Here is a 25,524-nt window from a genome sequence, read left to right as displayed (position 1 = left end):
TCTCATCAAAATAATGATAGAAATGAATTCAGAAGGTCTCAAAACCCATTTATTGATTCTTTCTGTGCTCAAAATGGTCTCCAAATGGATAAAATAAGCCAAAAACAGTATCAGCTGCACTTAAAAGAACTTGGCACTGTAAATTAAACAACAAAAGAGATTATGGATCAATGGTTGAATGACTATGCTACAATGGCGGAGCTCTAGTTTTCAGTCCTCAATGAGCATGATTTTAAAGTGATATAAGGGCAGTGATTATGCGACATTGTATATAATTAAAATTTTGAAATGATTTGGTGGTAGGGTCAACAGACCTACCACCCTTCACCATAACCATATACAATGAATGTATTACATTAGTTTTATGTCATATCCATTGTGCTGGCGCAGTGGATATAATACGTGCTCACAATATGTAATATATAACCAATGCTAATGTTGGAAGGACATGAAAACTCGCGGGCTCTGCCAACCTTTCCCCGCAACTCATCGACATATCAACTTAAATATAACATCTTCGCTATTTATATAAAGATTCACTGATAATGTAGTGGTAAGGCATGAGATTGTTTATGGAGAGGTCGGATGTTCAAATCCTATCAGGTTTACTAGTTGATCCATACAAATTTTTGACCAACTGTGACAGGCCACGTGTCATTGTGGAGTTGGTCCAAATTCAACCAACCATATAGTGACACTTATCGAGCTCTAGAGATGCCACATGTCAACCGGAACCATGAGACTAGAAACTTGAGTGCCATAACCTTGATTTGACCGTTGACCTGTGGAACATTGAGCATTGACTTTGACTTTGACCAATTGACCTTTGACTTTTTTCCCAACTTTGACCTTGAATAACTTCTTCATATGAAGTCGGATTTCGACCATTCAAGTTGCGTTGGATTTAAAATCAAAAAATATACACAATGAAGTTGGTTCCAAAATCATATGCCAATTTTTATTTTTGATCATTTTCCAAAACTTTGAGCATATTTTGGATCCTCCAGATCACTCCTTGATCATTTTGGATAATTCCTGATCATTCCTCCCCACTAAGACCTTTTGGACCACCAAAAGGTTGTCTAAACTATTTGAAGGTGAAGAAAATGTCTCTCCACCTACCCATAATCTTTCAGCCAACCTGTTTTGAATTTGTACATGTCACTCATCCACACAATCATTAGTACAACATAAAAATTTCAAAGCACAGTGATCCATTTTCCATCCATATCTATATCCATGTTTGTTGCTATAACCCACGCACTACTGAAAATAAGCAAGATGAATAACAACACTGAACATACTGACATAAATGAGACTATACGTTGCTGGCTCTTCATAATTGGAATGCAACTCAACTTATCGTGCAACGATACTTGTTGTACAATTTCAAATTCCTTAAGCACATTTTTCTGATTTGTTTTATGCTTAAGTGTCGTTGATGGTACAAACATAGTTTTACTTGCATAATTTGTACTCTTTAACTGTTCCACTATTTGAAAATATTTTATTGCCTTTACAGGATGAGAATGCACAATATATTCAATTCTTCTTTTAAACAAATGATATTGGCTCTATTCCCTGTAGAAAATTATCTTTTGATCATACAAATAAGGGCTACCTAAGACCATTCCGCATGCATCTAGTGACACTACATCACATGTTACCTTATCCACAGTTTGAGATGTGATTGCAAATTATAAGATACATTGCTTAGTTACTGGGAATTTATCATATTTTCTCATCCCATTTAGTGTGTAAGGTCTATTCAATGCTTTTTAGTTTTTAATCCCAACTAATTAAACACTTCCTCAGAAATTAGATTAGCTTGAGACCCGCTATCTAACAAAGTGTCAATCTTAGTATGCTTCATAATGACCCTTATATGGAATAATTTTCATTTTTCTATATCTCATGAACTATCAGAATCATTACCATCATCATATTTTCCTACAAAACCTACTACAATTCGAGCCTCAACACCTGATTCTGAACCCAAATCTGTTGGCATTATTGTTGCTGCAACATTTTGTTTACCCTTCACTCCTCTAAACCACTTTTTTCACTTGTTAGGTGTAGTTTCCAGTAATGTTCTTCATCATGCCCTTCCTTCTTGAAATGCTTACAAGAGAGCTTCTTCTCTTCCATTGTAATGGAATTTATCTTCTTGTTTTTTCCCTTGCCTTTTCCCTCTTTTCTCGATGCTAATTCTCATGATACACCAACTCTAGTTTTTCCTACTTCAATTTAGGTTGCTTGAGAAACTACTTAATCTAGGTTAATAGGACTAAACATGAATACAATATTATGAGTATATGCAAGTAATCATCCTATCTATTTCATTATATTTTATTGTGTATGTAAGGGAACATAAAACATTAATGCTTTCTTGCAAAATTCCTCTGTGTATTTCAGCACCGATCATCCTTTCTAAGACTTTTCCATTCTATTAAGGCTTTCTCCTTATATCCAAATGGCTAGAATTTCTTTCTAAGAGCAGAAACAAAATCACTCCATGATGGAAAAATCTTTCCAATCCATTCAGTCCCATGTTGTAACTTACTCTACCACCAGGTGAGTGTGGTGCCTTCTATATGAAGCGAAGCCAATCAAATTTTGACTACATCGTCAAAAATATGTTGGACACTACAATACACCTCCATCTGTCTAGTCCAGTTATCAAGTTTCTCAGCACTAATTTCACCATTATACATGGGTAAATTGAATTTCACATTCAATTTAAGTAAAGGCTTTTGAGAATATGATTCAAGTTGACGACCAAAAAGAGAATACATATGATACTTCTTATCATCATCAATTTCTATCTTTTTACCTGAATTAGATGGTCCTTCATCTTTAGGATTTTTAGAATGTGATGCCTCAAATTCCCCATATTTAGGATTATCTTCCTCTTTTTCCTTTTTAAATCACGGTACATCTCCTCAACCATGGATCACAAAGTCATGAAAGCATCTATAAACCCTGCATCAAATCCAAAAGGATGATCACCTCTTCCTTCTTCAGCTATATCTTCTTCTCGTGTTGCCCTTCTTCTCGAGCCAACTTCTAGATCTCCTTCAACAAGTTCTCCTTGACCATGTCTTGATTTTCTCCTGGTGATCATGCATAGTTAAACCAAACTATCAATAACTTTCTCTGATACCAATTGATCTGAATCTCGATCGAAATTGATACTGGTTTATTAAAATTTTAAAAGTGTATGCATGTAATTAAAAACCACCATTAAAAATAACTTAATAAAATGTCATAGGAAACTTGAAAGGAAAATTGCAGCAAAATAAACAAACCACAAGAGACAAAAACACCAACACGTTGATAACGAATTTTGGCTATCTTCAAGCCTACGTCTTCGGGGCCAGCCTTAAGTGGGGAGGCCTCTTTATTAAAATTCTCAAATTCTTGTACATCAAAATATGAGATCCATCTCATCAAAATAATGACACCAATGCATTCAAAAGGTCTTGAAACCCCTTTATCAACTCTTTTTATGCTCAAAATGGTCTCCAAATGGCTAAAATAAGCCAAAAACACTATCAGTTGCACTTAAAAGAACTTGGCACTGTAAATTAAACAAAAAAAGAGGTTATGGCTCAACGGTTGAATGCCAAGGTTACAATGGCCAAGGTCTGGTTTTCAATCCTCAATGAGCATGATTTTAGAGTGATATGAGGGTAGTGGTTATGCTACATTGTATATAATTAAAATTTTGAAATGATTTGGTGGCAGTGTCAACAGACCTGCCACCTTCACTGTAACCATATACAGTGAATGTATTACATTAGTTTTATGTCATATCCATTGTTTTGGTAGAGCAGATATAATACATGCTCACAATATGTAATATTTAACCAATGCTAATGTTGGTGGGCCACCAAAACTTGTGGGCTCTGCCAACCTTTCCCCCCAACTCGTCGGCATATCACCTTAAATATAACATCTTCGTTATTTATATAAAGATTCACTGATGGTGTAGTGGTAAGGCATAAGATTGTTTGCAGACATGTTTGATGTTAAAATCTTGTGAGGTTCGCTAGTTGATCCATACAAATTTTTGACCAACTATGATAGGCCATGAGTCACCCTTTGATAGGGCCACGTGTCGCTGTGTAGTTGGTCCAAATTCAACCAACCAAATAGTGACACTTGTTGAGCTCTGGAGATGCCACATCTCAGCCGGGACTGTGAGCCTAGAACCTTGATTTCCATAACCTTAAGTCAGTCATTGACTTGTGGAACCTTGAGCTTCGACTTTGACTTTGACTAGTTGAATTTTGACTTTTTGCCTAACTTGGATGTGAACTTTGACCTTGAGTAAATTCTTCATAGGAAGTCATATTTCAGCCGTTCAAGTTGTGTTGGATTCAAAATGATGAAATCTACACAATGGGGTTGGTTTCAAAAGCATCTTAAAACTTTTACTTTTGATAATTTTCCAGAACTTTGATCATATTTTGGATCCTCTAGATCGCTCCTTGATCTTTTCGGATTGTTCATGATCATTCCGGATCAATGAATCATCTGAATTTTCTTTTATGGGTAAAAGTGAAAGAAATATAATGACCCTAGAAGTAGAGGTTGAAAGTCTTGCAGATAAAATTTGAGATCAACAACATGTGTTTGAGCAAAGGGAATTTACCTAAAAAGAGGAGATTACCTGGTTAAAGACTTAATTGCAAGACGAAAACAAAATGAAGAAGCAGTACAAGGAAAATGAAGATCAATGTAAAAGGCTACAGGATGAAGTAACATCACTAAGAAATCGAGTGAATGGAAAGGATACAATAACCAAGAAACTTAAAGAAAGAACCAATTAATGTGAAGGACTTAAAGCATAAATAATTTCTCTCAAATTTGATCTTGAAAAGTCAAACAAACGATATGAGGAGACTCTTCAAGAATTTGAAGAACAAGAAAATGGGTTGAAAGAAGAGATTATAAAATTAAAATAGAAAATGGAGGAAGTAAGAAAGATTGAGGAAATTATGAAGAAGTAGGAAAAGAAATATTAGGTTGAGGTAGATATCCTAAAAGGTAAATTACACGAAAAGGATAAACATTTATGATTTCAAGAAAATATTGAGGTTTTGGATAATATTCTTAGTAATCAAAGGTCTCCTACCATCAAATCTGGTCATGGTTTTCATGAAATTGTTCAAGGTGAATCTAGTTCACAAGCTTATGCAAGGAATTCTAATGCAAAATTGGAAATGCTCAACAAGGAGATAAGAAGTCAATCTCATCAACAACCAAGGAAAGAAAGTCTTCAAAGGAAATTATTTACTCCTAACTATGGAAGTGTTAATCGATTTTCTCCTCTGATCAATAATGTTCAATGTTCTATATGTCATAATTATGGACATGTTGTAGCCAGTTGTAGAAGTAGAAGGTTTCAAGCTAATAACCATCTCACAGATTGATCATCAACATCAAGGTACTATAAGGGATATTTTTTTGCTTGTAATACGTTTGGTCACAAAGCCATTGATTGTAACAGAAGGAATATGAAATGTATAAGATGTTATGCTTGTAACAAGTTTGGGCATGTATAAAAAGAATGCAGGAACAAGTCTATGGATTGCCATAGACAACATGGTAAGAAACTAGATAAGAACATTAATGTTAGAAGACCTGAAAAAGATGGATTCACCAATAAGAAATAAAAATAGGAACAGATAAGGCGTGGTCTTTCTCTCTACTAATTTGAAGATGAATGGTACATAGATAGTGGATGTTCTCATCACATAACTGGATATGAGAGTAAAATGGAGACTCTCAGGAAAAACCATCATGCTAATGTTATTGTTGGAACTAATGTTTCAATAAAAGTTCTAGGACAAGGTAAAGCCAGAAGTAATAAAACTAGAGCAGTAGTTGATGCTATATTAGTTCAAATACTAAAGGATAAATTCTAAGTGTAGGACAAATGGAAAATATAATTGTGTTTACATCGACCAAGTGTAAGGTTGTGAATGAAGTAACTGGAAAATTCATAATAAGAGGGTATAGAAATTGAGACAAATTATATGTGTTTTAAGAATGGAATTCTCATAGATATGAGAAAGTTTCAAACTTAGTAAAAGAAGATGGTGCCTCTTGCAAGCTCTTATTCTTAAATGAATATTTCTTTCTTTGACTGCAGAAGTGGTGAGAGGTATTTGAACTCATGAAAACAAAAGATAACTATCAGGTCTTCACGACCAATGATATGTATTAATCTCAGGGGGAGTAATCCATGTGTTGTCTTGATGATGACTCCCATGGTTTTTTTTATTTTCATGTTTCTTACACTACTTACAGTGGCTCTGGTGTATTAACAATGCACAAGTACAAACATAACAGACTCAGGGGGAGCTAAAGGTGTGAAATTTTAGTATTTCACTTTCTGCACGTGGATCTTATGAAGATAAGTCACGTGTATATGCGAGTTCTGACCTGAACAGTCGCATATATTTTAGTTTGATGAAGAAATAGTGGGACAGGCTCAGGAAAAGTGTCTGGTATGCTTTAGTTAATTATCAATTGGATTTTCTATTTTGATGGTTGAAGGTTATAGTATGTTGATGTTATTTGAAAGTACATTTGGCTTGTATAAGTTTTTGATGACTTGATGGATGACTGGTTGATGAAGATTCTTTAATATCCTAACTAATATATGAAATGATATAGATTTGACAGTGAACAGTTGGCACAAGTTTAGGGGGGAGCATTTTCTATGCTTCTAATAATGCATTGTTGGCATTATATTTACTTTAGAAGTCCTTGAAACATAATTATGCTTATGAGTAGTGATTATGCCGAAGCGTTTAAATGATTATGCACCATGTTATGTTGCGGTTATAAGTTTCCTATGATGAAATCATGGATGATACTTATATATTGCTTGAGCCACATAATTGTTATCATGCTACTAATCAAATTTATGATGCATATGGTACATATGTTATGCTACTTACATGGTGATCTTCATAAGTTCAAGGAGATAAACCGAGCTTGATTATACAACCTCATTTTCTATTGTCATGGATGATGTGGATATGGTGCAGTTATGGATGATGTGGATATAGTGCTTGGCTCTCACATGGTATATTGTTTCTTTTGATGAGATGAGTTACTAACAAAGTTTGACAAATGATGGTGAGTTCATGGTTTTCTTTTCTCATTTGAGGAGAAGAGAGATGCATACTGATATCTCTATGATGGACGAACTACATATATGGATCTTATGGATGATTTTCATATTGATGAAGTTATGTTGGCGTGATAGTTCTTCTTGGATGAAGAAAATGGGCCAAGAGAATGGTGTTACTGCAAGTTTCATAAAGACATGGCATAGTTAGTCACATATTGATGATGTTAAGGAATGATGAACACTTCTCCCTATCTTACTTTATGATGATAGGATTGGTTCTCACATATGTTGATTATCATATGTGGTATGTTAGAAAAATCCCTAGTGATGATACATGTATGATATTTTGGGGATTGTTGTGGAAAGAACATGCACTTCTTGCTATGATTATTTGATGATGATGTTGTCATCATGAATGATGACTATGGTACTTACACATGTACATCATATGCTTCTTGGAGATATGGCATATGCCTAGTTGATGCATGAGAAGATATGCTTTGATGAACATGGATTAAGGATTTTTCTAATAAGGGAAAATAGAAAGTTTTCCTTGATGAGGACAATAGAATGAGTTGATAGAAGATATCTATGCTGCATACTTGGTCACAGGTTAATGATATTGACACTACTACAGGTTATTGTTCTTGGTGCTGCTGAAAAATGTTTATGGTGCAAAGCATATATCGTGTATGATAGTTGCTAATGACTCTGATGGTGTTATTGAGGTCTTTGGTCTTGGTTATACATGTCATATCTATCATTTGATGTAAAGGTCATGTAAATATCTATGATGTGCAAATTTTAAAAATTAAGTCATGTATGGACTATTATGGTCAAGTCCTTTTTGGACATGTGATGTAATTTGTAATCCCATTATGTTTGGGAAGTTGATGTCAAATATGTAAACCCACTGTGATTGGGTGATTTATGTAAGTTTGAGTCCTTGGTGATAGGACAAGTAATATGATTCATAGAGTCATGTACTTCATTGTACATCCATCAGAAACTTCAGCATGTTCTCATGGGCAGCATGATCAGTGTTCCTACTAAGTGGTTCAAATATGGAAGTCTGCATTCAACATTGGTCAGCCCTTTGCCCTTGATGTCAAAGGGGGAGAGTAACTTGGTGTTTGGAGAGTATCTTGGCTTGGTTCTTGGCTTGATGTGCTTACAGGTAATTATAGGTTGTGGTGACCAAAAACCAAAGTGGTTTCCATCAAGTCCAAAGGGAGATATTGTTGGCATTATGAATTATGTGTTGTCCTTAATGGAAACCTACGTGATGAATGGCTACCTAATTGATGAGTTGTATCTTGGTGGAAATCTACTTGTTGAAGATGTAAATAGGATGTGTCTACAGATGTGATAGACATATGACAAAGGAATAGGAGTTTAGAGACAGAGGTATGATAAAGTTAAAAGTTCAAAAACTATATGCATATAGTTTCATGAGTATGAAGAAGAAAGGCACATACAATTCCCACACCATGGTATTCTAAATAACAAGGGTCCTTACCATGGTATTTACCTATGGTATTGAGATCAATAACAAATATTTTGATCTCATTTAAGAAAACCATCAATTGGAGTATGGTTTTGACCTATGGTATTGGATAAAGGCTAAGCTATATAAGGTGATGAAGATCAAAGTGGTAAATGGTGTGTAAGTAATGGAAATATTATGAATAGTTAGATCTGAAGCAAATATGCAATTAATGGGCTATTTATGCATTTCTTGATCTAAACGAAGTATGAACCCGAGAGTTTGATAATGGATCAGATCCAATAGATCTGATATGACAATCATGATTATGAGATGATTTTATTTGTGTTGATAGCGGCTTAACACATCATTTTTTTGTGTATGTTGAGATCTGGCTATGTCTAAAGTTCTATGTTATAACGAAGATTTGATTCTGAATTTGCAGATTTGTACATGAGTTTTGTAGCTTGCAAGGCACGTCCACACACGAGTGTGTTTCTAGTAAGTCACATACATGCGGGTTTGTATCCTGAAAAGAGCGCACACACATGGATATGCTTTGAAGAAAGTTCATACATAAAGTAGGGTTTTGATGAAAAGGTTATCTGATCAGTTTTATCAGTTTGATGTTTTTTTGTTGTTTTTAAAGAAGTATTCTTGATGATATAAGCTTAAACAATGATGTTTTGATTATGGATTGATTTATTGAATAATTGTGAAGTTACTTGCTGATTGTGATTGAAGATCACAGAAAGTTCTGTGATTGTTTCAGAACGAAGCAATAAATTTGTGTATGATTCATTGTTTGTTTTAGAGTGATAGAGTTTTAGTTTTTAGGTATTAGTGGTTTAATATTTGTACGCGGGTATGCTTCAAAAAAGGCATGTACACACACAGATTTTATATTGCAAAGTATCATACAAATTTTGACAGATTGTGATCTGACTGATCTAGTTGCTTGGTTGAGTTTTTGGTTAATTCAGTGATTGGTTTCTTCAACTGGGTTAGATATTGATGATTAAGTTACAGTGATAAATTTCAATTTGATGATTGATATTGAGCTTAAATGTTGGTAGTGGGTCCAGTCTGAAAATTTGATGAAACATGGCCTACAAGTTATGATGTGTTGTAGTAGGTGGATCTATTATGAAAATTTATGAAATGTGGTCCTCGAAGATGAGGGAGTTGAAGCTTCCTTCTAGTGGTAGGTGGTAAATCAGATTAGGGTGTTGGAGCTCCCTTCTAGTAGGAGTTGGAGAACGAGTGAAGGTTGTAGCCTTCTGCAGGTGGGTGCCTACACGATTCTATGAGTGTGCACCAATACAAGATTGTAAGATATTTTCTTTATATTGAAAAGAAGACAAAGATGACAACAACATGTGGTTTCTTTGCGCATTGGGTTTCCACCTTAAATCCTAGTGTTCATGTGTGTTGATTATGTGTGATTGTTTATTTTGTTCTTACTACACATGGTTACTATCTATTTAATGTTTAATAAGTACTGATGCACTGGATCAAAATAAACAAAAGAAGAATTAACTAAAAGTAAGTTTACTAGATATTTGCTAGTTGTCCTAAGAAAATTTGCGTACACATGGGGGTTCCCTTCTATAAATTCGCATAGAGAAATCAAGAAATGAAATTGTAAAGTTTAATGATTTGAAAATACTGATTCAACCCTTCCCCCATATCAGTATTTTTCCCAACAGTGAGGGGTGACCGTCCCAAGCATGGAGAGTGATAGTGGATGGCGACCATTACACAGGTGGTGGTGCCTTTGTCTATGGTACATCGTTGGAATGTGGCATTCTTTACAGAGACTGGTATTTGAAAGGAAACAAAGGAAGGAAGGGGGGGATGTTCCGCTTTGTCAATGTCAAAAACAATGAGGTAATCGTTAGAGGGATCCACAATGTATAAAGAAGATAGTAGAACTTTCAGTTGGGATGGGAACGTCTGGAGGACTTTCAATGTTGACATGGTAGCAGGAGATTATGCTACGTCATCTATTATGTTATAGGTATGGGTGCCTTTAGAAGAATAAGCATTCAACATAATGGACCTTTGGGGATCATGGGGGGGCGGGCGGGGGCACCTCGAATTTAGGTAGAGGGATATGTAAGGTGCATTTGGTGACAATAGAGGCTTAGTGGACACGTTGGGTTGGGAATCAATCATTGAATTTGCAGGGGGATTTTCATATTACCGTGACCGAGTCTAAAGGTTGACTTGTTCAATGTTTACTTCATTAGAATTCATCATGAGGATCTGCTATATATTTTGGCCAGATTGTGAAGGTTAAGGAGTTGCATTACCTTATGTGAGTTTGATAGCTACATATCCTTGATGGGGAAGAGGACTTTTAAGCACAACTGATTGTGATGAAGTAGAAAGGGGAGGAGGTGGAGCAATGGGCTGGGGTCCTCTAAAAGCAGTTTCTTAAGCTTCCCAAGCTTGGAGCATTTGAGATAAAAGGGGAAATTCGTGAGTATAATGAGCAAATACTTTGCAATAGTCATAAGGTTTTTTCATTCGAAGAGCCTTGTTTTACTTGTCATTGTTGGGTTATGACATTAGGTTGTTCACCCTTAGGGGAATTGGGTGGTGGACCTTTGTTGCCTTGGTTACCATGATATGGCTAGTTCTGGTTACCATTACCCTTATTCTTTCACTTGAGGTTGGGGGGATTGGTTGCACTCTACTGAGCATACAATTGACCTTGAGGAGGTGGTTTCTATTATGGCAGAGGTGGAGGAGGCATGGGAAGTTGGGGCATTGTTGCCAAAGGGGATGGAGTGCTAGGAAATGCATATGGGTAGAAAGAATTTGTGGCAACATTAGGATAATGAAGTGAAGAAACAACTGGACCTGGAATCAAATGATGCATATGAGGATATGCGTATGATGAGATTGTATCTTTGTAAGTGTTTCCATTGTAAGGAACAAAAGGAAGATATGTGTAAGTGGAACTGGTCCCCCCATGGGGTTGACCATAATTCATGTGAGGTTGAGGATATGGTGGAGTTTGAGGGTGTGAGATAGATCCAATAATACTATTAGTGACATGAGATGCCCTAGACATATTAGTAGCACCAGGGTAAGGTAGACCGGGAAGGAAAATATAAACATATCCTTACTGTGCATAGATTAGGTCATATTTCAAAGCTACTTGGAGCACTTCTTCCTCGGACTAGGGGAATCAGAAGGCGACATAGTTACCTATGGGGGAGGGAAATCATTTTAAGGAACCAATCCATGTAGACATGGTCTTCAAACTAAGGGGCTCTAAACATGCTCCTCCTTCTTTGCCATTCTTGAGCATGGTTAGATAGGCGGGTGGCAGAAGTTTGACTAAAAGAGGTCAAGAATTCAGTACTGGTGTCATGTCGGAGGGGTAATTGGAAGAATGTCAGAAACTATTTGGCAAGAGTTGCAAAGGTGGAATGGGAGGCATGCAGTTGGTACACATACTACCTGGAAGTAGCTCTAGTAATGGTGTGTTGGAAAAGATGAAGATGAATGGAATCTTCAATGATGGAACTAGATGAATACCACATATGAAAAGAGAGAACATGATTTGTGGCTTCTTATCTAGGATTACCTTTGAACTTTAGGATGTCATAAGGAAGCTTGGTAGGCATGGTGGACCAATTGGGGTCATGGAGAAGAGGATCGTTGATGAGATAGCCGAAATTAGGAAGGCTCAAGCCAACCATATAGGGGAGAAATGGGAGGTTGGTGACCATACTGGTATAGGTTCCTCTTGTGGGGTTACCTTGGTTAGCACCTTGGTTTCCCACACCCATTTTTATGCTTGACATGGTGGTGGTACAAGATTATGAGGATGTAGAATCAAAGGAAGAACTATAAGAATCAGCAAAACTAGAGTCAGAATGGGGACGTAATGGAGGAATAGGACAATGAATTAAAACTCGATGGAATGGAGTAAGATGTCCTAAAGGAAACTAGGGGTGAAGGCCATGAATTCTTCACGACAAATTTCTACGGCACAGAATGATGAATTAATAGACTAAATGGCAATGATAGGAGAAAAGCGTTACAAATAGAAAATAAGCACTAGTGCAATGGTGCCAAGAGTAAACTAACTATATTAATATGCTACTCTAATTGAAGCAAACACGTTCTATTAGATAAGAACTACCTCTAGCCTATAGGTGATCTAAATCCTCAAACAAGTCCTAAATCTAATGTTTCATCTAGCCTTCCAAAATAATTCTTACTTGACATAATATGATCCCTACAAGCAGAGTTGTCTAGAGAAAGGTGGGGTAGAGAACCAAACACCACCCGCAAGCAATCCTTACGGTGTTTTCCTATGATTTGTCACTATGGTTACCTTCATCCCATGGGGGTGGTCGAGTCTTGAGCCTCTTAGTGATCATCCAATGCATGAGATTCCCCGCCATGGGTTGGGTATTCCTGAGGAGAATTGCTCACATGATGACCTAGCCCAACCCCTCTGAATTCGGTTTCTTTCGCACTCCGGATTTGAAACGTGGGATGGTGAAGGATTTTAAGATCCCTAATATGTCAACTTCTATGTCTCAATGTAAGTGATCGATGAGTATTATTGGAAGCCTATCCCACCGATCCTACACCTAACTACACAAATTATTTTAGCTCTAGTTCTCATGTGTGCTTAATCGATGTGTGTTGAATTATTAAGGTGTATTGTTACAAGTCATGACTTGGCAGTGTTAACCAAGCCCACAATCACTTAGGGTGTGTGTGTGTGAAAATGATGTGTCAAGTGGATGAGTTAATTGAGCATGTTTCATGATTCCACGTGTTGCCGAAAATAAAGTGCTAAAAAACTGTAAATACTGTTGAAAATGGACAATAAAATGAACAACAAATCCAGGCACACAAACCCCCACCCAAAGAGGAAAAAAAGTAGAAAAAAGAGAGGTGGAAAATAAGCTACTCAAATACACAAAAATTTCCAAAATATATAATGTCTAAGGGACTTGGATCTAAAGGAACTAGGCTATTGAACATGGTGCACACAATCAACAAAAATCACAGGTGAAAATGTTGAAAAAAGGATAGGAAAGAAGCTCAAAACACATAGGACACACAAGGGGATATAAAGGGGGAAAGAAACACCAAACTCTAAATGGATTAAAATTATGAAGAAACCTATCCGAAAGGGGCATAAACTAGTGGAAAACCCCCTAGAAATCAGAGGTTGAAAGTGTTGTACCCTAGACTTCTCAACTTAGCAAATCTATTCCTAAATGTAGAGGTGTACTCTAAACCCTAGGGTGATTTTTCCTTCCTCAATGAGAAATTACTAAGAGAATATAGGCCTAGGGGTGACTCCGGAAAGAATATAAACCCTTCCTGGTACACACACAACACAGTCAACAAATCTGAAAATTTCTGGAAAATTATAGAATGTGGAAACTGACTTGAAAAGTGCATTGGAATGGAGAAAAGGGTTTTAAAAGTGCATTCTAGAATGTAGAAAAGAGGCCAAAGAGTGTGTTTTTCTCCCACAAATATCACTCAATAGATCTCACCCAAATTGTGCCGTCTCCTTCTCGGCTGGTATCGGTGACCTATAGAAAGATCCGTAAAGCCAATACAAACCAAAATTTTTCTAGAAAACAAAGGATATCTAAAAATATAAATTGAGAGGCTAAAAATAGTTGGAGAAACGTTGAAGAGAACTGAAAAGACAGTCACCAAGGATCTGAATTACTACACTAGTGGAGTCACCTTTTGTTGATGCCTATGTAGCTAAAGACCCAGCGAAGTCATCATTTGTTAGTGTGAATATTCTTAGTATGTGTACCAAAAATTGTTCAATTAAGTCACTAGTGACAAGTGACCCTAACAAAAAGATGTGGTCGCTTTTATGTTTCATATTTGCAATAAAACATGAGAAAACCATTCAATAAAATACCTTATGCAAACCCAAAACATATAGTAGCATAACAGATAAGTGTAATAACCCAATAGAATATTTTAAATGAATTATAATTTTATTGAAACACATAGTGAAGAAGATTTAAAACATGGGTATGTAAATTCCCCTTCGTAGGATGAGTCCTTTTGATGTCCTTGTGCTTTAACGATCTTGTTCGTCTCTCTCAAATGTGAAGAAAACCCAAAATCAAGATGGAACCCAAGTGGGAGCTCAATTGTGATAAGGCAATAGAGGTGACAATGATAATGATCATGGTGAAGAATGAATGGAAAACCCTGTTATTTATAACAAAATATTGAGCTAAATTAGGAATTGGAGAATAATAAAATATTATTGAGCAAATCAAAATCTAACTGTTAGGAATACTTTATTATATTTTTTGGAGAGGGAAATAATATTCAAAATGGTCAAATATCTTTGTTTATAAAATGGTTGAAGTAATTAACAAATAAAATGATTATTAATCACTTTGTGAGGATTAAGAAAAGTGTGAATTTGATATAATTATTAATAATGGTTTAACAATTATTCCAAAAATAAGAATAAGGAATAATAAATAAATAGTGATTTATTTACTTATTCCAAGGTGATTTAGTCAAATGTGTTAGGAAACAATTATCAAAAAATTAAATGGTGATTTATTAAATTATTCTCATGGGTTTTTATTTTTATTTTTAACATAAATAATTCAATAAAAAAGGTTGTACTAAATTATTTCCTATGGTGAAAGTGATTTTACTTTGGTAAAATTAATTCTACATGGTGTATTTCGATCCACCTAGTTAGAAATGACTAGGTGATAACAAGAGTTGTACTTTTATGTTCAAATATTTCTTTAATGCCTAAGGAACGAAATTATTTTTTAGATCAGCCCCACGGGGGTAGGCGAGTTGGTAATCACAATGCAGTGAAGTTCATTAGAAAGGCAGGCTCTGTACTGAAGGTCACAAGTTCAAATCCCCCGTACTTACCCTAGAGTTGTATAGAGGGACGGGTGCAGTTCCTAGTGGTTATAGAGGTAGTAGTCAGAATCGACCCCATGTAATGCGAGTCGCAAGGCTGCCCCTATTGCCGATTCCACTGTAATAAAATAAATAAATAAATTATTTTTTATATCATTTATAGGGTCTTAGGAAACATACCTACTACTTATAACCAACTAGTCGTACCAAAATCCTAAATCATATTCGAAGGATATGCTTAGGAGATGACACATGTGGTCTTTCGAGGCAACCTTAGATGAATAAAATATTATTTTCTAATGAAAAAAGGTGTAATTTTATTAATATTTAAATGAAATTACATTTAACATATACACTGTTTATGTGCATTACTTATATATGTTCCTATTTTTGCAAAAGGAGCCAGGAGCGCTTGTTCCACCAAAATTGTGATAACCCCCACAATTAGAGACCATAAGTTGTGGATCACCTGAAAATTCAAACCAAAAGATGATTATTAATCTGCATAGTACCATAGGAATGAACTACAGATATACAAAAAAATTGTATCGGCATTAAACGGAAATATCACCAAAAAACGTACTATCAAGGGGACGAGTACCACTGAAAAAAATCATTAGGTGAATAAATTTGTCGAGTGCATATTCATAATAAAAATAAAATAAAATAACACTGCATGGAACTAATCCAAGCCTCAGATATGTTTTGCATAGTCATCAAAAGGTCTACGATAGTACTAGAAGTGATATGGTCTGTGTACCTTCATCACATGCCATAGACCCCTCTCCAGAAGAAGGCCTTCCTTAGAAATCCTATTTTCTTCCTTGTTCCTTTCCCTATAGATGTGCCTACAAGGGAATTGTACAAATTTTATACATAGTCTTATGATATCATACACAATCTTTCTCAAATATATATTTCTACACTGTTGTATTTCATTGACCCAATTTATCACCTACATTGAATCGCCAACAATTTGAAGTTTTTCACATCCTTTTTCAAGTGCGAATGGAAATAGGAATATACAAGTTATGGATTCGACCCAATTATTTGTTCCATTGCCTATGCCGATTTTCACTAAAAATAGTGTTGTTCTAAAATATGGAGAGAAAAACCTTTGCTCGCCTTATTTCCATTTTCCTGGGCTACCCCATCGAAAAATCCCTAGGGACTATATTTTTCTATATTTTTTTCTCTGATGTTTTTGAAATTAATAGGGGCTTTGATCTGTTGAAAATGCTTAAGAATAGTTATACTCTGAGCTGCTATCTTCCCTGGAATTGATGAGAGTCCATAAAAAATATCCTTATTCCTATTTATCCATATCCCCTAACTGATTATTAGAGGTAGAACTTGTATCGGTCTCTTAGTCTGATTTTGTACCCAGGTTAACTAAGAAAATGCAAAATTTTGCTCTCCCCATCTATATTGTATACCCAACATATCCCTACAGTCCTTCCAAACCTATTATGTGAAGGGGAAAGATATGAAAAGATGGTTAATTGTTACATTGGAGCCCTTAGATAAGGCACACTAGCTAAGACCCATTGCATATATTTGTTGCATGACTTCCCATGTCAGTAAATTATTTTCCATTACACACCATGCTAGTAGTTTGGAATTTGGTGGGCACTTTTCTTTCCAGACAACACTCCACCACCATTCTTGGTCTTCTGGCTGATCTTGTGGAATTAGATGGATATAGTGCATTTTAGGAGTGTAAATTCCATGGGGGGTTAGTGCCCAAACCATTTCATTATATTTTTCGGTCAACATGGCATGTGCCTTGAGATAGTTCCTCCAATCCTCCTAGAAAGATGAATAAAATATAATGTTACAACCTAAGTTTCATGATTCCTCCAATGACCACGTCTAGGGACCGAAGATGTATGTTTGAGATGATGTCATTTACCCCAAATTCATAAGATCTTTGTTTAGGGGTTACGGCTAGGGTTTCTCCCCCAACAATGTTTAAGGAATCATGATTGAAGTATAGTGCTAAAAATATTTCAATAGATCCCATATACTCTATTAAAGTCCAACTATTGCGTGGAAATATCCTATTTGGTGGTTCAAATCCTCATTCATGTGCCTTCATCCTTAGAATCTACCTCTACGGATTAATGTTTTGAGGAAAATCCTTCCTAGGGATAGGTGAATTGATCTAGAGATATTCCCATGATATGTGATTGAATATGGATAGATAATATGTTGGAATTATGGCTAGCATGTTGAACTTGATGTCGACCTGGATCGTGACCTTATCACACTCTTGGTGATTAGCATTAGAGCTACAAGAGGATTTAGAGGTGTTGGCTAAAAGATGACTTATGATGGTCTTGATGATTACAGAGGAGTTGTAGGAGGTTGGATAGGCTTTGGATATGCTTGATGAAGTGAGTAAGCGATATGGAAAAGTTATGTGTAGAGTATCTTAAATTTTCTTCAATTTTATCTATTGTCGTTGAGAAGAGGGTATGCATGGTGCAAAGATGTTTTTATTTTCACTGGGAAGAAGTGTTATCCCCACAACAATCATCTCTAGGATCCAGGCTTACCCCCATGATGATGCTTGTAGATGAACTTTTGGGTAAAGGATCCTCGTAACATGATTCTCTAAGTAATAAAAATGCCATATAACATGATATGTAGAGTTTGAGAGGCACATTATAGTGTAGTTCCTGAGAATAAAGGGTTCATTATAGTTTGTAGGTGAAGAAATATAAAAACCACAGGAGAAACCATAGAATTTCCCATGGATTTCAATTGCACAAAGATGATCAACATATATTTGATATTGTAAAACATTACTATAAAACAATCCTTTGATTTTCCCATGGTAATCTTAAGGAAGAAAAAATATAGAAGGCAAAAAGTTTGATCAGTCGAGTGTACATGCTTCATGTGCTATGATCTAGAATAGGTGATTGCACTGTGGCTCAAAGAGGAGGCTTAGTGTGATATCTGAAGCAATTTTGGTTAGAATTATTCATTTCTTGGTTTTCTCTTTGATATGTGGTGAGTGAACATGATTGTGACTTGATTAAACATTTTTGAACCTCTCATTGTTCTTGATCGAGCATATTGTTGGCTGGTGGTTGTTTTATTTCATGTGTATCATATAAATATGTTGAAGGCTATGTAAATTTGTGCACATCATGTAATTGTAGTTTATCTCCTTAGTATTATTTAGTGAGACCTGAGGAATGATAAATATTATCTATCTCAACTTTGAAACCTTCAGATTTCCCCACATAAATATGACTGAGGATTTAATGATATATTGGTGTACACACATAATTAAATTGTGCACATCTATAGAAAGTATGTTAGTGTAGAAATAGGTCTTGATTGATACAATGGCTATGGATTTATTTAAGGGGAGTTGGATTATCAAAGGTTTATGGAAAAATATTTTCATGAGGTTTCTGTAGCAATCTATTTTCTTTGTTGTGCTTGATTACACAATGAATGGACAAAGATCATTTGGACATGTTCGCTTGCACACTGATACCAAAAATATTTATTGGTATGGTTTATATTTTTCTTTATGATTAGTGAATCGATTGCAAAATTGAGAGTTATATTGTTGTGGATAATTGATAGAAATTTTTACCATCAAATGATTTTGCAAAGAGTTATTTATGTTGTTGACCTTGTATTGGAGAAGAGCTTGTGTTGATTTTTTGCAGGGATGGACCTCTATAGGATGAGAAGAGTTAAATGATGTGTTAAACGTAGAGGTTTAAATGAAAAATATCATAATATCACAAAGTTTTGTGTATCACAGATAGGGGCTTATATGAAAAAGTTTTTCTTGTGAATTTGATTCTATGACTTGTCTTTTAATCTTGATCATCATCACATTTCTTGGGAAGTATGTCAGCTTGTTTGATTGATGTATGCAATTGATTCGAGATCCAAATTGTTTTTCATAGTAGAGTTGATGTTGTTCATGTGTATGAACTATAAATAGGATCTTGATATGCGGAGATTTCTTTGAATGAGTTTCAGAACAAAGAACATATGTGCCTTGATTTTTTATTTAGAGATCCATTGCCAAAAGGGTGTTGTAGCAAAATTCTGTTGTAGAGGGAGTTTTGTATGGTTACATGTCTTGTTGAGATGCTAGTATTATTGAATTTTTGTGATTGATATTGAGATAAGTGTACTAATTATTTATATGAGGGACTTATAATATGTTAATTATGTATCTACATAGTAGTTGTGTTTTACACAGAAAGGTGTTGTAACAAAATTCTATTGCAGAGGGAGTTTTGTATGGTCACATGTCTTGTTGAGATGTTAGTATGATTGAATTGTTTTGATTGATATTTAGATCGGTGTAATGCTGATTTTTATGAGAGATCTATAATATGCTAGTGCATAATCATAGAAGTTCTGTTTTTCATACATAGATTGTATTTGTTGTAGAGAGGGTTTAGTATAATTGAGAGTTGTTTTGGTACTAATTGTCAAAGGATGTATTGATGAGTATGGTGATGATATATGAGAAGATTAGTTCTTGAAGAGAGGATTTTTTTGTATTCAATTTGATGAGATAGGGTTTGATGGTCTAATGAGCATATTTGTTTGTTGATTTGAGGTTCATTGCTAAGAGGTTTTGGTATATTATTATTCAGATTGAGTTGAATGTTATATGTCGGTCCAGTTTGAAAATTGGATGAAACATGGCCTAAAGGATTTTATTTGTGATTGAGTAATGTGGATCTATTGTGAAATATTTTGAAGCATGGTCCACAAAGGGTCTGAGGGTATCTTCCTTCTAGCGGTGGCTGGTAAATTTGATCAAGGAGTGGTGGCTTCCCGCTAGTGATAGCTAGAGAAACATGAGGAGGTTGTAGCCTTTAACAGGTAGGAGCCTGCACACTGGTAAGAGTTTGTGTCAGTGTAATATGTAATAGAATATTTTCTTTATAATAATAAGAAGAAGATAGAGATAACAACATCAGTGGTTTTTGGTAATTGGATTTTCCACCTAATATCTCGTGTCCCTATGTGTTGACTTATTGCATTCTTATGGTTCACATGTTTTTATGTTTGAATGTTTCTCATGGTTTACTACTTATGATTTGATCTACTGCTCAACTTGTTGTGAATTAAATCAGATGGTTTAGTTAACATTGCAGATAAAAGTATAAATTGAGTAAAAATTTGATCCAACACAAAATACTCATTCACCCCAACATTTTATATTTTTAATAATTGGTTTTGGATCCAAGTTCTTTCTAGTGAAGCTTAACTTCTCGAGAGTAGATCAGGGATCATGCAAAAGAAGCAAAAAAGGAAGACAAATCAAAGGAAGAAGTCAGTTTAAGAAAATTGTGATAGTGTAAGCAATGCATCTCAGGTAGTGGCAGTATCTACTATTGCCAATTAGGAACAACCAATAATAGAACAAGTCATGTCAGGAATGGTGGATATTCAAGTTATGCTTTTTCTCAATGATACAAATTATCAATATTGGAAAGAAATAATGAATTTTTGGTTAATATCCCTCTGATATGATGTTTGGAATTTAGTTTGTAAAAGTTGTACTAAAACTCCCCCATTGGGTCAAGTACAGAAGAATGGTCAGACATTAAATGAAAATTTTTTGTAGCTTACCTAATTCGAAATTTGAGAAAATTATGCACTATGAAATTGTAAAGGAGGTATGGGATAATATGCAAGCCATCCATAAAGGAGAAGGACATATAATTAAGGAAGAATTTTATTCATCAAGTAAACCAAAAAGTAATCTTTATTTTTATTTCGAAACATTTAATGCATCTGAAGAAGAAACTTGTATCCTACCAAAAGATGAGTGTGGCCATGAAACAAATTTCATCATATTAGATGGAGTTAAAAAGCTATAAGAAGAATGGTTAGAAAATGAATTCAAACTTAGAAGAAAAATTGCTTCTACATTGAAAAGGATTGATATTCTCTAGGTTAATTTGCAAGTATATGGAAATAGAAATCATGATGAATCAAAAAACACCGCAATAGTAACTGAACAACTTAACAAAGGGAAAATACATAGTGTGGGACTTGAAGCTGAGATCATCTCTGTGAAGTCTGATCTAGAAAAGTCAAATGAATGAAATGAGGAGCTACCTCAAGTATTTGAAGAATAATAAAATAGGGTTAAAGAGGAAATTATTGAGTTAAGAACATAGTTGCAAGAGGAAAGAAATATCGAATAAGCAATAAGGAATCAATTAAGAGGAAAAAATGATGAGGTAAGCTTTAAGAAATAAATTAGCAAAAAAGGAAAAATAATGGAGATTTCAGGATAGTACAAAGATATTAGACAATATTCTTTCTTCAATGTTTGAATATATTTCTCTAGGACTCAAAGATCTTATTTCCACTCCACCACAATATCACTTTTTAACATACCCATCCTCCTTGCTGGGTCGAAATCCAAATTTTAAAGCTCTAATACCAAAATTCCTCACTATGTTATTATGAGTTTATTAATGCACACAAGCATGCCAATGTAGTCTCATCCAAACACACCTAAATTCATAAATATAAATGTATAGTTTTGCACACATATCAATATCATTTCATTCATAATATAAAATTAATTAATTCAACATGATTAAAAATAAATTGCAACACTTATCTTTCTAGTAATTAATCATCAATTACTTGAGAATGAAGGATGTTCCACCCAACCATAGACTTATTGTGTCCCTTAATAGTTATACAACAAGGCCTCCCAAAAGTAAAGGATATGATTTGACAAGGATAAAATTATCTATTGTTATCTTTATTCCTCTCACATAAACCAATTTGTAGAAATTCACCATTTACCAACTCCTACATCTATCTCAATCATTGGACCTCTTTCCTATTCATTCTGCATAAAAACATGATTAGGATTCTTTTATCTACCACATTGTCCCCTTACATTATCCAACTTTCCTATAAGGAGAAAACATTTACTAGACAATAAATATCACTATTGGAAACTCCAAGGATTATCAATTACAATTATTTTTCTTGATGACAATAATTTCACATCCATAGGTTCATAATTTTCACTTGGCTTCACTTAAAATAATTTCAATTACAACATTAGTGCAACAACTTATTCTTTGAGACATCACCTTTAACGAGCTTAAAAAATGGAACATTTTTATACCTTTCTTCCTACTTTTAACCTTGTTTTTCTTACGTAGACCTTATATCAATTCATTATTATGAGATTTAGAAATAATATATTTTCATTGCAATTATTTAGTATTTTACACGATTTTTTTATTAAACATCGGCAAGATATCACATTTGTATTTATATTTTAGTTAATTTGCAAAGGATATTTGCTAGACAGGTTGTTGTGTAGGTCATAATCTCACCACATGGTGCACCTTCATTGAATTTATCACAACTCCAGAAATACAGTTATTACAACTCTGATTATTGATATGGTTGATGTATATCCTATTGCTACAATTGCTATTGTTACAAATCCAGTAACACTCCAGTTTATACAACTCTAACTATTGCACATTGCTATAACTCCACAACATGTTTATGCATTATTGTAACTCTAATTAAGTTATTGCAATTATGGTAGTTTTTATGAATTAAAATTGACACAAGATTTTTGGGTAAATGAATAAAAAATTGAAATTTGTTGGCACGTGGGATACTAACAGGCCCAAGATTTTCAACACAGTGGCCAACAAAGGCCCACTTAGCATTGACCCTTTTGGAAACACCCACAGAGTGAGTGAAGTCTCACCTGAGACACTAATGGATGATTGTTAGAACCAGGTTTTTGCACTAAAATAAGATTGTCTTGGGTTTACGATGCATGATTTTACTCGACATAGACTATAAGACCCTACTGTTAGCTATGAATTATGCATAACACCAGACATGAGTTCATCTAATTGTTGTGAAAACCTAAAATTACAATGCACAGTGTGACAAAACCTAGTGAACATTTAACCCACTGACAGGTTTGTGATTGTTATACCACTATGATTTACAGGTCCCACCAACTGACACTTCCAATAGTAACAGGCAACTAAAACTTATGCCTACCAGACCATATTCAATAACCAAAATGATACCAGACCATACATAAACAAATCATCATTATAAGCTACCACAACAAAGAATATCATCAAGATGAACGTTATAACTAATTAACAAAACTAGAATCCTTTAATGACATTGTAAGCCCACAACAAAAAATAGATAAATCCATGCTCTATACATATAAAATCCATGCAATTATGAGATTCAACCAAGGACACACACAAAATTATGCTATAAAGAAAAGGAAAACTAAACCCATTATGAAAATATTTCATAGTTTATTAACAACAACAATTCCTCCAAGACGAGTTCATATATATAGATATATATATTAGCCAAGGGGGAAAAATACCCAGAGTTAGATGCATTAAACTACCAGGCTTTCCGACCATCTTACGCTACCATGAAAACAAGACAAAAGAACCCCTATAACAACATTTATATATTCCATAACTAATAGCTATTACAAGCACACTGATAAGCATAAATAGAGTCGACCATTGCCTTCATATTACATTCACCCAACACTTGGTACATAGACTGACTCTGACTCAACTCATAGAACACTAATAATTAACAACCGATGACCAATATCCAACAACCAAACCACCCTTGGTCTTGGACTAACACTTTTATAATTCTCGAGAGCTCTTCTCAAAGTATTCCTCCTTCCTACCCATTCGACCGAGCTATCTCGTAGGCTATTAAGATATTTTCCTTGGTTCCTGTCGAGATGTCCCATGCATGGTGTAGCTATCAAAAATATCCTCTGCTTGGTTTGGCTCCAATACACCTAGTGCTTCCTACATAAAAATATCTCTAACCACTCACTAGCCACGACATCCTTGGTTGGCTCGTTCTCATATAAAATCCAGACGACCGATCTCCTTTGCACATGCCCCTTTATTCCATTCACTGTTACCATCCTACTGTATGTCGTCCATCTTCATCACACCCCATCCATTGTGCCATCCCTCTGGTGTGATATTTCTACTTGCGTTAGCCCTTTGCTCCATTTCTTATGCCCATGCCAATGTTATGATGCACTCCTTTCAGAGACAACCCTCTGGTGCACTCCCTCTGTTGCACTCCTTTTGGAGCCAAACCTCTGGTGCACTTCCTCTTCCTGTGCCAGCCCTTCATTGTGTGCTACCTTACCCTTTCCATACCCCCTGTTCCAATTGCAATGTCCTACTTATGCCAATTTCTTTTAGGTCCCCACAAGGCACATTGTTGGCGTGCTCTCTTGGATAGGGGCCACCAAAAAGAAGATAAAACTAAAAAAACAAAAACAAGCTAAATTTGACACACAAACACTGAAAAATCTGCAAAACTATGGATAGTGCTACCTTGACAGTGGAAGCAACCCAGATAGTGTTGTCACCGCAAGTGTTGTCACTACTAGTGTTGCCGCTGACAATGCTATCACTGGTAGTGTTGTCGCTACGCATCACCAGTGTCACACACCAATAGTGCAAGAAACACAAACTATGCCACTATAACAAACAAAATCCAACATTGCAAAAGCACAACTGCAGGAGGAAATGACCCAAATGGTTGCAAATGACTAGGTTTTTATACTGGTAGTTAAACCAACCGAAACAGAATTATTCACATAATTCTATTATACTTTAAAATTGACTGTAGACATATACTTTAAAATTAATTACAAACAAAAAAACATGTTGTAGAAATTCATAGGTAACAAAATAATAGTGAAAGCATAATGTACAAGCAACTGCATGAAACCAACAAGTTATATTTCACAAGATGTTGTACAAAACACATAGGGAATCTACATACCATAAGTATAAACACATCCATCAACATTAGCCAAATCAAACAATTTACACACACAACATTGATATAATTAACTCATACTACTGAAAATAAACATTGTTGAAATCACACA

This window comes from Pinus tabuliformis, chromosome 3_1 (assembly GCF_031772625.1).
Source record: "Pinus tabuliformis cultivar Carrire ecotype Pingquan chromosome 3_1, CPIR1, whole genome shotgun sequence".
Lineage (NCBI taxonomy): Eukaryota > Viridiplantae > Streptophyta > Pinopsida > Pinales > Pinaceae > Pinus > Pinus tabuliformis.
The sequence above is the reverse complement of the archived record's forward strand: the minus strand, read 5'-3'. Positions refer to the sequence as shown.